We start from the raw sequence: 14,536 nt of genomic DNA on the forward strand, positions 1-14,536 counted from the left end.
CGTGACTCACGTGCCACTTCACGGATCGCTCGTCTTTCGCGAGCAACTCGACCACGATCGAGAGCACTCTTTTTAAACCGTGCCGACAACTGATCCGTGGATAATCCTATTCCCGTGTCGATCATCGCTCGATCAAAGGTGGAGAGAGATTACAAGTTTTTTTTTTTTCCGAATCCGGCCCTCGAAGGGGAGAATTCCTCGGCGAATTACGTTCGCTGAATACCATTTCGAGCCGAGCTCTCGAGAAAGGTATCGGCCAAATTAAACGAAAATCGTGCACGCGAGATACGTGTACATGCGTATATCCATTCCTTTCGCAAAAATCAATCACGCGTAATATAACGACGAATTTCTACGTACGAATATACGTACGATCGACGAGAAATATTCTCCGTCAAACAAATCCGCGTATGGTATTCGACTTCTTTTCAAAAAAAAAAGAAATAATCGATAATTGAAAACGGAATAAGACGCGCAAACTTGGTTACGCGAGAAAGAAAGAACGAACGAAACACTCGTGAAACGGAAAAACTTGCGTCCTAGCGTTTCCCCGAATTACCATTCTTTTTCAAGCAAGCCGGTGTCGCCGCGCTTATCTCGCGCGAGCAGCTTTCTGCCGCATCCGAAACTCGAAAGCTTAATTCCATCCATCGGCCCGGGGGTAATCTCGTTTCGGCGAGACGGGCTCACGCACGAGGAGGTCAGAGATTTTTCGGAACGACGCCAGCTCGGTCCGTCCTAATTCCACCTCGTGCCAGACGGAGGAAGCGTGGTGGGCAGAGACGCGGCCGCGAACAAACCGCAAACGCGAAAAATCGCCCGGTTTACCAGACCCCTCCCCTCCCACGATCGATCGAAACGACGATCGGAACGACGACGGGGCCAATTACATTCAAAGCCGATTGGAAATCGGTTAAACGCAATTAACGTGATAAAACCGATCTTCCATCCACGTTTTTTTTCCATCCCACCCCGGCTGGACTCTTTCTCATTGACGAGCGCGGTTTCTGCATCGATTGTCTCGGAGGGACGAGGCCGGATATCGGAGAACCGGCCGGTTCTACTTTTTTAAGACCGCGAGAAAAAGATTCTGCGGATGACACGAAAAGAGGAAGGATTATTAAATTGTCAGTTGGTTGGAGGTTGAGCTCTCTCTCTTTCTCTTTTCTCGTTCTTCTCGTGTCCGGCGACCGTCTCATTGAAATCGTACGGATACTCGTAATCAAAAAGTATCCTGGACAGGGCGGAGGATGAAAAGAGGGCGAGAGACGCGTTGTCACGGGGATTTGATAAAAGGGGAGAACTTGGAAATGTAATTTAGGAGAGAATGGTAAGCGTTTCAACGTTTTGATGCCCGCTTTTTTCTAATGGCTACTGTGTACGTGCGCGTCCTGAATGTGAATGGATTCGTCGTCTTCTTGGGGAGGAGGGAAAAAAGATTTTATCTTTCGAGAAAAGACAGTTACCAACGCGAAATTTTCAAAGGATCGACTCGTAAAATATTTGAAAAGGTACCTACGTTTACTCGTTAAAACGAACAAACGAAACGTTAATTTTCCAAGTAAATATTTCCTCATCCTCCATATCATATTTTCACCCGTCAAGAATTCTTTCGTACCACTGTAATTTCACTACAATTTCACCAACGTGGTTCGATATATCACAGGTCAAATGGTATCCGTAATTGCGCCATCGAAACTCCTGCCCTCCTGCCTATCGAGTAACGAGACTATTTGTCTCCCAAGAAGCCTCCTCGACCTTTCTCCGCCATTGTTTCGACCTCCCCCGTACGGATAAGGTCTGATAAATATTTCAATCGCACCCAGCCCCCGAGACACAATGAAATAATGGGATCGTGGCCCGCGTTTTCCACGTCCTTCGGTTTTTGCCTTCCGTGGCTTCATATTTCATCGTTCGGTGACGTGACTCCCAACGCGTGCGTTGTTGTCTCTCACGAGCAACGCTTCTCTTCCACGGAGAGAACGTAGGAAGGACGCTGCGAGAAAAGATGAAAAGCGAAAGCGGGGAGCGTCGAATCGTTAATAATAATCAAGAATCATGAAACGCTGCAAACGTAAACTCACATGAGGATTCGTAATACTTATAAAAGAGAGATTCCACGTGTAGAGAGAAATGCTACTCTACTTGATCATCGTGCGACTCTCGAACGCTTGACCCGGTCAACGATCTCTCCAAGAACGAACGAGAAGGGAGGAAAAAAATAGACGAGTACTCGAGGATCTTTCCTCGAGGCATCAGCTTTTTATCATCCCCCGTGCTCCTATTATCCGTTCGCTTTAAGTGATATATTTTTTAATCCGACAATCAACGAAACGATGATTCCACGAGCGCGCAACGCGGATGCGGGACAGATAGGTAGTTAGCAGTTTTACGACACGGTGGAAAATGTTGTCCCCAGCGGTGGACACGGCCGCGAGAAAAAGGAAAAGGGAAACGGAAACGGTGCAAGAAAGTAACCGGGGGCGTCCCTTCGAGATCCTCGATCCTCGCCCCATCATCGACCCGTCTATATCTGTGTAATTGTCCGCGGCTTCGCTCCAACCGGTGGAACCAATTATTCCGCGGTCCCAGCCGAAACTTTTGCCATTCGCGTGACCGAACTTTCGCCACCGACGCAACTCCCGTCGGAAAAATTCCTGCCCGCGAATTCTCCGACTTCCCTGTCCCTCGTAGCGCTGGGGGGATTCTTTTCCAATTTTCTTCCATTGAAAACTATCGGTCTTCGGTATCACCGAAAGGTATAAAAAAAACGGGGAGGGAGGGAGGGATGAGAAAATGGGAGAGAAGGGAAGGAACGTCGTATTTATAGCCGAGATATAGAGAAAATTGAAAATGATTCGTTGGATCGATCTGCGACGATAGGATACGCGTCTGATAATAAAAGCGTCGAATCGAATTCTTCGCCCGTGATATGTACAGAAAAAAAAGAGTATCGCAGCTGGGACGAAATTCAAATTGGGGAAGAGAGGGGGGAAATTTTTGAACACTCGACTCTTCCGAAATCGATGGTGACTCGACTCGAGGCTCGAGCGGAAAAGAGACTCGATGCATCGTCGGTCGATTTAATTATTAAGGCTAGTCAGGTGCGAAGGATAGATGCTTTCGGGTTAGCTAATTGTGGCGTCGTAAATAATAGAGACGACCCAGCCTGGTGTTGCAGCTCACCACCGACCGTGGCCGAAAAGGGTGGCCGTAGGGTGGTCGATGAATCGGGAGGGGGGGAAGGGGGCTCGGTCGGGAAACGCGTTGAGTGCTCCCTGAATAAACAAATACCGAAGCGTACTCATTATTTACGACTGTACCGCGTTGCGGGGTACGCTGCGGACGCCTGACGGACAGCCTCGGTCGGATATATATCCGGTTGCGGTATAAACGGGGGTGATTTCCGGTAGCCCGCCCCACCCTCAAACTCGCGGCGGTGCGCGATGAATAACGAAAATTTCTACGCCGGCCCAGGCCTTCCTCGTCGCGAATTTTTCCCGATACAGCCAGGCCAGGGGCTTTCATCGGCCGTAAAATTCGGTAGGAGAGCTTGTTTTTCCGCCCTACCCCTACTCCTCCACCCTCCCCCTCTCTCGCGAGAGCCACGTGCACGCGACCGATATTAAATCGGTGATGGATATCGGGAGAGGGGAGGGAAGGGGAGGGGAGGGGAAAGAGTGTTTGTAAAATCTGGGCCGTCCATTTGCTTTAACAATTCAGTTAAAGAGGATTACTTTCTCGGTTTATTACTTCGAGCCATTAAACAGGGAGACGGAAATCCGTCGTTGGAAAACGGAAATAATTCGCGCTAACGCTAACGAAACGCGCTTCTTTCCCCTTCTTTCTTTTTTCTTTTTTTTTTCTCTTTCTCCGATCCAATTTTAACGTTTTCGTTTATTATTATTATTATTATTATTTTTTAATTTTTTCCCCCGTTTCTTCTCTTTCCTTTTTTTCTTCTTCGTTTTTTTTTTTTTTTATTTCTGCACAGACCGCACTTCGATACTCGATATTGATGCACGGTTTCAAAGTAGATGAAATCAAACAATTTTTAAACAAACAATATTGCGGCTTCCGTTCCGTGCCGGCGATAAAATGTATACACGTCGAATATGATGTCGCGTCAAACGCGGACGAAATGCTTTTTTTTCCCTTCTTTTCTTTTTTTTTTTTTTATACCGAAATTGCGAAACATTTGAAATTTACTCGTTGTTTAAACATTTGCGCGCGGACGAATGTTTAAATATCCGCGGGACGTAAATTCGGGTACGATATCTTTGGACGTTATCGGTAAAATTATATCAAACTTATAACTTCATCTCGCTCGAGGACCCATTATTACATTTTATTCGACGCGAAGGGGATATTCATCGACGAATCGAACCGCTCTCTCTCCCATATACTGACAGAACGTACGGGCCATCGTTAATTCATAGCTTCTCCATCTCTCCTATCTCGTTCCATAATGCACCAGATATTTTCATGATTGATAAACGTCACGAAAGAAAATTTGCAACATTTATAAATCCCTTTTTGCCTCGATCCGAATTATTCAATCGGGAACTAACGAGATTACGAAGTAACGCGATGGTCGGTTTGAATCACGGTAGTCATTAGGGAAACTCGTGAGCCGATCGATTAAAATATTACTCGATAGTATATATATATATATACGTATACGTATATATACATACGGATTTGACAGGAAAATTATGAGATCGCGGTCAACGAGAATTGGTCATGCCGTTCGCGGATATAATATTCGTGTCCGTCCTAGATTCGTCGATTTGTTATCTCTCCGCGGCCAACTTGGTCGCAGTTATATATTTCCTCCCCCTTTTTTTCTCTCTTTTCCCTTTTTTTCCCTTTTTCTTTTCCCCCTCTCCCCACCTCGTCACACGTCGCAAAAAAGCGGAGAGGCAAAAGACGGGGACGGGGGCGGGCGGAGAGGCGATTGAATCGAATCGATTTGAAAATTTGATCGGCGGAAAACACGGAAAGTCCATTACCAATTTTTGGATCGCAATCGTATCGCGGCGCACGTCGAATATAAATACATTTTCCTTCCGATATCTGTATCAATGGGGAACGCAACGTGTATACGAATACGCGCCAATTTTCCCGGTATCCGTGGAACATTACGCCAAAGGCGAAAAATTCGACATCTCGTATCGGATTCGATCCCCGACGATTTTCCATAACTCGATACGATTGTGTGTGTGTATTCGTGTGAATTATTATCGGGGAATTCTTGGAGGCAAATACGCGGAGGTGGGGCATTTATATTAATGATGCTCGTAATTGTGACGAGAATCGATACGAGTAACTCGTGCCCCCTATCGTGACGTCATTAATCACGCGCACTTAAGTTCAGAGATTAGAGTAGAAGGAGGACGCAATATATCGGAGAGGTTCGCGACAAGATGCATCGACCGATCCTCGATTGAACTACTGTCAAGTCAACGTACGACCCCGGGATTAAATCCGATTCGAAACTGTCGCGGTTACCAGCGTTTGACCCCGCGTCTCGAGATCCCCCGTTTAACCCCGCTCTTGCTCGTACGTGGATCATCGTGTCGGCCGCTCGCGATGGGCGCGTGCTGTTATTTATAGCGGTTCGAATTTAAACAAAGAACAGGGTACACCAGCAGAGGAGTACAGTCATTCATCATCGTTCTTCTATAATACGTCCTATAAACGTCCCGCGCGACGTGAACGTAATAAATGATGTAACGCGGCGGTCACGTTGTACACGTTTTATGCAATTTTAATTGCCGCCTTTGAACAATACGTACTCCCCTCTCCCCTGCTTTTCGTTCAAATATTCGATATTGGGTCGGAGTTTTTTTAAATCGATCCTTCGTCGGGGAAAACGAAGTTTCGAAAGAGGGACGAAGGAGAGGGACGAGAGAGAGACCTGCGATCCGTCAAAATAAATTGTCGGGATCCCGTCTCCCCCGAACTTGTATCGGCGGCGACGTTGTACAAACAATCTATTCGCGATTCGATGGGGAAGAAAGAGGCGAGGAAAGAGGGCGGCGGCCAGCAAGGTTTTTTAAGCCACCATCGTGACGAGGAGCAGCTGGAAGAACGAGCTCTCATCGCGAAGAAAACTCGTCGCGGATGTCGTCACGTTTCCTCTTCGACGAGCTTCTTTCGAGGAAGAGAACCGGAAACCTCGCTGGTAACATCTTTTTTTCCCCGTTTTACCAGAGGCGTTAGAAAAATACCTTGCTATTTGTAAAGTAACAATAGACGCTTCTACCTCTCCTCCATCTTCAGAACGCTCGTTTCAATAAACACAAATATATATATATATATATATATATATCCATGTTCGTCCTCGTTTATAAATATTTCTCGATTAAAAAAAAAGAGAGAGAGAGAAAAAACGAGAAACAGTCGAGCTGTGCTTTGCCGCAGCTAGATCCGTCGCGAGGAGGAAGAGGAACGCGACCATCGGATATAAACACGCGCGTCGTTTGTCTTTGATCATTTGAAATCGAATACGGCGGCGCATCCGCGAAAGACGGCGCGAGAACCGCATAAAACGAAGTAAGAACTCATCCTCTCCCCCCTCGAGCCTCCTCGATATTCCAGGACCCGTGAAATCCCCAAACGAGATTGACTGCGTCGAAACAGCTGAGTCTCCGTTACGCAACCAGCTTTCGGGAAACAGATATCATCATCCGTACGGTGTACACATCCGCGGCGCATTTCGCGTGGATGAAAGATGGCTCAAGTGTCCTCGTACGCACGCACGTAGGAGGAGGAGGAGGATCCGAACCCTCGCGCCACGTACGCGTCTCCTGTATCCTGTCTCTCGCGATATTCAGGGAAATGTAATGGGTATCGAGCGCGAGGGGGAAGAAGAGCGAAATTTGTTCTCGCCATACGGCGGCCATCGAAGCCGAGCGCCTCCATCCTCTTTTCCTATTCGAACAGACGAGCCGCCGAACTCTCCATTCTCCGTTCCCCCGTTTCCCTTACTTTTTTCCCTCCCTCTCCCTCTCTCTCTCTCTCTCATTCTTTATATGCGTATATATATATATATATGTTTCCGCAGAGAATCGTTTCGTGGTGCATTGAAAAATAAATCTCGGTAAAAGTCCGGGGTCCCTGTCGATACACCGACATTATGCAATATCTTTCTGCGTTGGGGAAGGGTGGGATATGGAGGGTGGGGGATCGAAAGGAATGAGCGTAATATCCCAGATGGGCTGTACGTTTCGGATGCTTAGGTAAACCCGACGCGTTTGTGTGTAGCCCGCGTGGCAATCTCTTGCGCGCGACGCGTACACGGTATGTGTCTATTACGCGTGCATTCGGCTCCACGGTAAGCTCTGCGGATGTCCCGACCGTTCAGCAACCGATTATTTTATCTTTATACATACTTGGAATTTAATTCGACGTGGATACGAGCCGCTCGAATTGAATTCTCGAGTGTATACGCGTATATTACATGTTTCTTTCGGGAGAATGGGGATATGTTTTACATGCTCGCGATTATACTGTTGCATCGAATGGATGTGCTTTGTTCGTTTGGACCGTTTCCAATTCTTTTGTCTTCCCGAGAGTTTGACAAATTGTTTTATCGGGACGGTGCGGTGTAAAATAACGTTTCGAAATCTTGTTTGACGTATGATCATTTTTTTTTTCCTTTCCTTCTCTTTCTTTTTTTTTAATTTTTGGCGCGCGATTCATTTTCGAACTCGAGATGAACTCGCATTCTTCCGTATATTTTTGCGTGGATTTTTTTCTGAATTTTGTTAAGAATTACAAGAAGTCGAATAATGTAATATCGTTTAAAGTGGTATAAATAAAGTTGCAAAAAATGATGCGGAATAAAACGAGGCGGAAAATGATATTTTATTCTGATACATGAGAAAGTATGAAATTGTGACGTTGGAAAATAAATCTGTATTGGAAAATAAATCTTCGTTTTCTCAGAAATGTTAAAATTTCACGTTCTCCCCCCACATATCCTTCATTTATTATATTCTCACGTGGATACACACCGAGATGAATAAACGTTGAAAATTTTTCATTACGTAAAATTCGATCGCGGAAGAATTGCGACAAATTAGAAAATCGTGAATACGAAACGTCGAAATTTCATTAATAAAATAAAATTTCGGCTATTTTAACTTTTTGAAACGTTACATATCCAATTACCGTTAACAGGAAATTTACATTTTCGATAATTTTTCCTACGCTTTCACTCCGTAATTAAACTCACGGAGCCAAACTCTCTCTCTCTCTCTCTCTCTCGCTCTAATTATTCTGATATTTCTATCATAAATCTTGTTAATTACGTCGTTATATATCGTTTACGAATTCAATTATGAAAATACAATATAACGGCGAAAAATTATTACTCGAGGAACGTATCCAATTTTAATTTGTGGATTCCAATTAAAAGAGAAAACTATTGTCGTCGACGATCTGCCGATTCGTTTCTCGAATACGCTCGTTAACGACACGGGGAGAAGAGTATTTTCCATTAGACAAACGCGATACGACCTCCCCTCTCTCGATCCTCCGTTCGATCAAGCCTGCCATCGTTCTTTTCGATAAAAGGAACATTACCGATGACCTTCGACCAAAGGAAAAGTACCACGGGAGTTTGGCCCGCGGTCCCAAAACATCCAAGCAAGCGTAGCGTGATCCAAAGCGGCGGAGGGAGTATCCCGTGGAACGGCAGCTGGGTCATTTGTCGTTGACGGCACCCACGGGAAATCACGTGATCGAGTCTCACTCTCTGTACGATTGCCACTTGGCGTACGATCGATTTCCTCAGAACACCCCACAATCTTCCGTTTATATTAATAAGACCTCGAAAACCTGTCGCGCGGTCACCCATTGTCCGCAAAGTCTCTCACTCGCGCATTCGTTCCCAAAATCGTGAATCGAGTATTGTACGAGACGCTGAACAGGCTGACGCTCGAGTGAAAAATTATCCAGATTCCGGCGGATCTATATGTATATATATGTCGAAAAGTTGGAAGGAGCTTTTCACGGCCTTCCTCTTTATTCGAGAATAAATTTCGCGACCAAATTTCTCCTCGCCTCTCTCGACGATCGAAGGTATCGACGGATGAGTAATCCTCGACGAAGCTACGACAAAGTCTTTGGCCCGTGTCAAAGGCCGAGGAAGAAGTCTAACGAAGTAATTCATCTTAGACATCTTCTTACCGAAAACTGTCAACCTCGTCCTCGACCCGTCTTAACGGATCGCGAGGATTTAGCTGGCGAGTAAGTAGCCAAGAAGCCCCGAGAATTCGGCTTTTACGTACACGGATAACCCGATGGAGAAAGTAACGCGCACTCTGAAACGTTGGACTTAGTTTGTCAAGAGTGCTAAACGAGAAAGCACCGGTCATCTCTGTAAGTATCCGGGGGTTGGATACGGCATATGGCAATGGGGAACCAAGTTTATCCACTTTAGCATGTACAGCGCGCGCGCGCGCGCGTGTGTGTGTGTCGAACGTGAACGAGACGAAACTCTGTCTCCCTCTCTCCTCTCTTTCTCTCTTTGTCCACCATTTCGAGACAGGAAGCGTAATTCCGGGACTGATTCGAGCATCTACAATTCTGTCTAGGAAGATTCTTGCGAGTCCAAATCCTCTGACGTTTCGCCACGATGAATATCTTCGATTCGTTCGCGATTACGAACCTCCCCCGCGGTCATCGTCCCCGAAATTCCCCGCCAAATTTCCGCCAACTTCTCCCCCCTTTCCACGGGGTGGAAAACCGAGCCAGAGGCCTCGCCTCGCCCCGTTACCAGGAAACAAGCGAAAAGATAAGATTTATTATTCATTACCGGTGGAACTACCACGGAAGTACTTAGCGCGCTAAGGTTATAAAAAGAGAGAGAGAGAGAGAGAGAGAAAGTTTTAGTTCCGGCGGATTGTAGCGAGAGAAAAGGGATAAACTATTCAAACACGTAGTTCCCCCTTCCCCCGTTCGTAATATTCTCTCGATATCGTTATTACTTATTCCACGGACAAGTAATAGGAAACTTTACCCCTCCCCTTATAAAAGTATTCTAATCCTTTGCATCACTTTGACCCTATTTCCCCGGTCGCGGGTTGCTAAAACAATCGTAACTTTTCCCGTTTCTTCCCCCTCCCTCTCCCCTCCAAGCAGCCGGGGCCGTTGTACGTATGCAATCGTGCCTCGCGATGAATATTTCATATTTACGTTACGTAGCCGACTACGTTACGTGGGCGACGGCATAAAGCGATGCGATTTCCACGAGTTAAATTTAAAAATACAATGCCTACTCGAACAGGAATAACCCTCCTCCACCATTCTTCTCCACCAGTGGAGAATGAGGTGAGACGCGTGCAAAAGTGTTTGCAAAAAGTCTGGGGAATTATTTGAGAGCAAATTCTACTTACCTCGCCGCGAACCGTGAAAATGTACCCCACCAGTAGTAAGTAGTCGGAGGATTCCTTCAAAGGACCTCCTCCCTCCTCCTTTCTCCCTCGAATATCTCTCTCGTTTAATTAAATGATAAAATGATATAGAATCGAGATAGAAGAAAAAAAAGGAAAGAAAAAGTTGGTCGTCTCCATCTCTCCCCCCTCCATCCATCTTCACGGATCTCTTTTCCCACCCACAAGGGCGAACGTAGAGGAGCGTATGGACGGGGCAGATCATCGAGAGAGAGCGTGCATCCACTTCTCCCTTTCCGTGTTACCAGCCATAGTAGGTTTCACGAGTGGCTTGGCCGCGATATTGGAACGTAAGATTAATTCGGCATTGGCGCGCGTCGTACACGTCATCGTGGGCACAGAGTGGCAAGAAGCAATAATGGATCGCGGCGCCCGGTCCAAGTCGTCGGATAAACTCGCCGCGACCCTCGCGGGCGGCGTAAGCCGCAAGAATAAGACTTTATGATCGCGGCCAATGAGAAAAACATCCAACTGCGCGGTGAGTCACGGGTTGCTTCGTACGCAACGGTGCATCCGAGCGGGGACGGACGGTGGCGGCATCCCTTGCTCGATCCTCGTATATCCGTCAATATCACCGAGTGTTCTTAAGCCCGTATTACCGGATCACGCCGCACCTGCGTTCCTCCTCTCGCCGACCGAAATCGTTTCGAGGAAGGGGAGGGGAAAGGAGAGGCGGCAGTGATGAAAGCGGGAGGGGAGGAGGAGGCGGGGAGAGAAAAAGAGAGAGAGAAATCGAATTTCTGGGGTGCATATTAAAGCCGGTCGAATTGTCCGGCAATTGTCGGGAGGCAAAGTCGGCGGGCGGAACGGACGAGCGTGGACCGAGTTCGGGATTTATTTTCCCTTTTGTATGCCCGCTTCTCTACCAGCCTATTTCTTTCTATACTTTCGATCTATTTATATAAGCGGAACAACCGGCCTTTTCGCCTTTCATCTTTCCAACGTAGCTCTTTGGCCGCGCATTACACGGGATCACGATGCTGGCTCATTTATGAAATCCTCTCCAAGTTACGGACCGCGTAAGTGGTTTTAATAATATATATATCACTGGCTGGAAAACGATGTTTCACGCTCGTGTTCCGCCACCGACGCGACCAGGCGGCTTCTCGTGTATCGCGAACCAGCTTCGTCGTAATTCCTCCCCCTCCCTCTCACCTTTGTCTAATTTCTCGTCGATCAAAATTACGATTCGAACGACGGTCACCGGTCGTAGAACCTTTATCGTCCTTTCCAAAAATCGTCTTTGTCGGCCGATTCGATCGATATTGTTTCTCCCTATTATTCGATCCACTCGCAGCCTTAATTTAATTCGACGCCTATACCGCCGGACGCCTCTCGGACGTCATTTATCATTAGCAGGGAAAAATCTGAACCTCGCGCATGAGACTCGATGGGGGCCGCCATCATTCTCGTCCGAATTGATTAACCGTTCCCTTAAATTTATCGAAATTATTTACGCGCAAACGAGGGGGCATCGATTATTTTCTATTAGGAGCGGGGAGAATTTATGAATAGCCATAAAACGGAGGAGAAAGGGGGGAAGAGTCGGCGAAAAAAAGAAAGGGTACGCGTTTACAGACTAGTTACGAAACGTCAACCCTCCTTCGACAATTCGCAAACTTACAGCTCGTCCCTGTTCGTGCACGCGCGAAAAGCTAATTAACTGTTTGTCGCGCTCGCTTCCGACCCATTATTTATATACGGGAGCGCAATATCAACGTCTATCGTACCCCCTTTTTCGAAGGGGTACGCAGAAAAGAAACCGTGCACGTGCGGCTAATGAGCTTCTCTCTCTCTCTTTTTTTATGTTTTTTTTTTTTACATATTCGACACGATCGCTTACTACGTTTGTATACCAATGTGCGCCAGAAAGGGATTTTATTTAATTACACGTGGCATTATACATTATTACGAGCGTTGAAACGTCACTCGCAGGATAAAACGAAATTCGATTAATTTTCGAACGCGTCCCTTTGTGCTGAACGGGAAACTTCGTTTAATCGAAGGATAGAAATATAAATAAAGCAAAAAAAAAAAAAGAGAGAGGGGGGAGAAACGATAGGGAATAAAACGAATAAAGCGCGAAATAAAACGATATAGCGAAAATAAAGATTTTCGATTAAAATTCAAATGATAAACGCTCGGTCTTATTTCGAATTCTCCCGCTTATCCACGACGAATCTTAATTTTCCGCTGCCTTTAATCGAATCATTTAATTAGCACTCTTGTAGTCGGCACCGTCTCCAAAGTTAACTGACAGACAGCCGCGGATTATATCGAATTATTTGGGATTATTAGATTAATACGCTCCCACCCCATAGAAAAGTTATGATTTCGGTTCATCGGTTAGCCGGTAAGTTTGGACGAGAGCCGGGATTCGAGAAATCGTGTCCCCGCTCGACGAGCCACGAATTTCATCCCCTCTCCTCTTCTCCCCTTCTTTCCTCCGAGTTCTTCTTTGGAATTCATAGAATTTCATAGCGGAAACGCGACCACGTTCCAACGTTTTCGCGTGAGCTAACAATCGGCCTTCAATCGATAAACCTCATTCAACCAGACGAACAAAAGTGCACCGACTGTAAAGTTAATTTCCCCGCCCTTTCCCCGCCCTTTCTCGCTCGCACGGATTCCGCCTGCACAAACGCGCACAACGTCAAACATCGCCGCCCTGCGCGCCCTATGAAAATTACAACGATTCTCGTCCGATCGAATTAATTCCACCCGGCCTCGCTAATTTCGCGCGATGAAAAACTACACAAAAATCGATTCGATCCCCGCCGTTCAAACGCTTTTCTTCCTCGAAAGATCTCCCCTTCCCAAATAACTAAAATAACTAACCGGATACTTCTTTTTTAATCTACGTGGGTTTGCGCTATTTTTCCTATACAATTTACGTTATACCCTTCGTTACTTGGACCGAAATCGACGCTTTAAAAATAAGATCGATTAATTTTAATTTTGCATCGCTTTCCCCGAACCTCTGCCGATATTCCCTATTAAATATTATCAAGCGACATTCCGTAAATAGCGGGAGTATCGGACGGTTACGACGGGGAGGAGAGTGGATAAAGGAAAAGGACTAGAAAGAACATCGGGTTGTGTAGGCGCGGTAAAAGGGAGGATAGGTAGAAAAGGGGGTGGCACGTCTGATAGAGGGGACGATCGAAGAGGGGACGCAGCAGGGGTAGTTTCAGTCATATCGACCACACCACTTTGCCTCCCTGTGCCACGGCACGCCGCTCCAAACACCTGAGCCCGCCAGCCACCACCTTTCCACCACCCCTCTCGCCGTTCCTCGCCCCCGAGCACACCGACAGACTCCTATCTGTACACTTCGCCGATCTGCAGGACCTGAAAATATACTAATTCCTTCGGCTTCGCCAAACGGACCACCCCCGAAATCGCGCGGATTTCCTTCGGTTATCCGGGTTAATCCCGAAAGATTGACCGACGCCGATCAGAAGGTGGAAAGGTGGGAACAAGGGGAAGCGAACGATACAAGGGAAGGTATCGAACTTGTAACGCGGCGGAGGAAACGGAAAAAGAAGGTTTAAAGATTTTCCATCCGCGCACACAGGTAAAGCTGGCAAGACCCGACGGCGGCGGCGGCGGCGATGGTTTCTACGGCTTTGCCCGCGCCGCAACCGTGAAAATACGGAGAGCAAAGTACGTTAATGAAAGAATTACAAGTTGCAAAAGTGAGGGACTTCAAAGGCGAAAGCCTCTTACCTACGGTTAGATATCGTGGCCGGAGAAACAAAAAAAAAAACTTGGGAGGGGACGTTGCAGAAAGAGAGAGACAGAGAGAAAGAGAGAGAGAGAGGAAGCTTTCGCGCAGCTTTTAATCTACCTCGGTGGGTGACCGAGCTTGAAAACCTTCGGTCGGGCTTTTGAACTCGCGAGCCGATTTAAGAAGAAGAGTCAGTCGTGCTCCTTCCTCCGCGGAAAAGTATCAAGTCTCAACAAAGGGGACTAATTGGAGCAAATATCGCCGCGATTTTATTTACTCCCCTGGAAATACCGGTTTTAAAGGCCCAACTCTCGTTTTCGGTATGGCCGATGAAACGGAAACA

Source organism: Apis cerana, linkage group LG7 (genome assembly GCF_029169275.1).
Source record: "Apis cerana isolate GH-2021 linkage group LG7, AcerK_1.0, whole genome shotgun sequence".
Taxonomy (NCBI): domain Eukaryota; kingdom Metazoa; phylum Arthropoda; class Insecta; order Hymenoptera; family Apidae; genus Apis; species Apis cerana.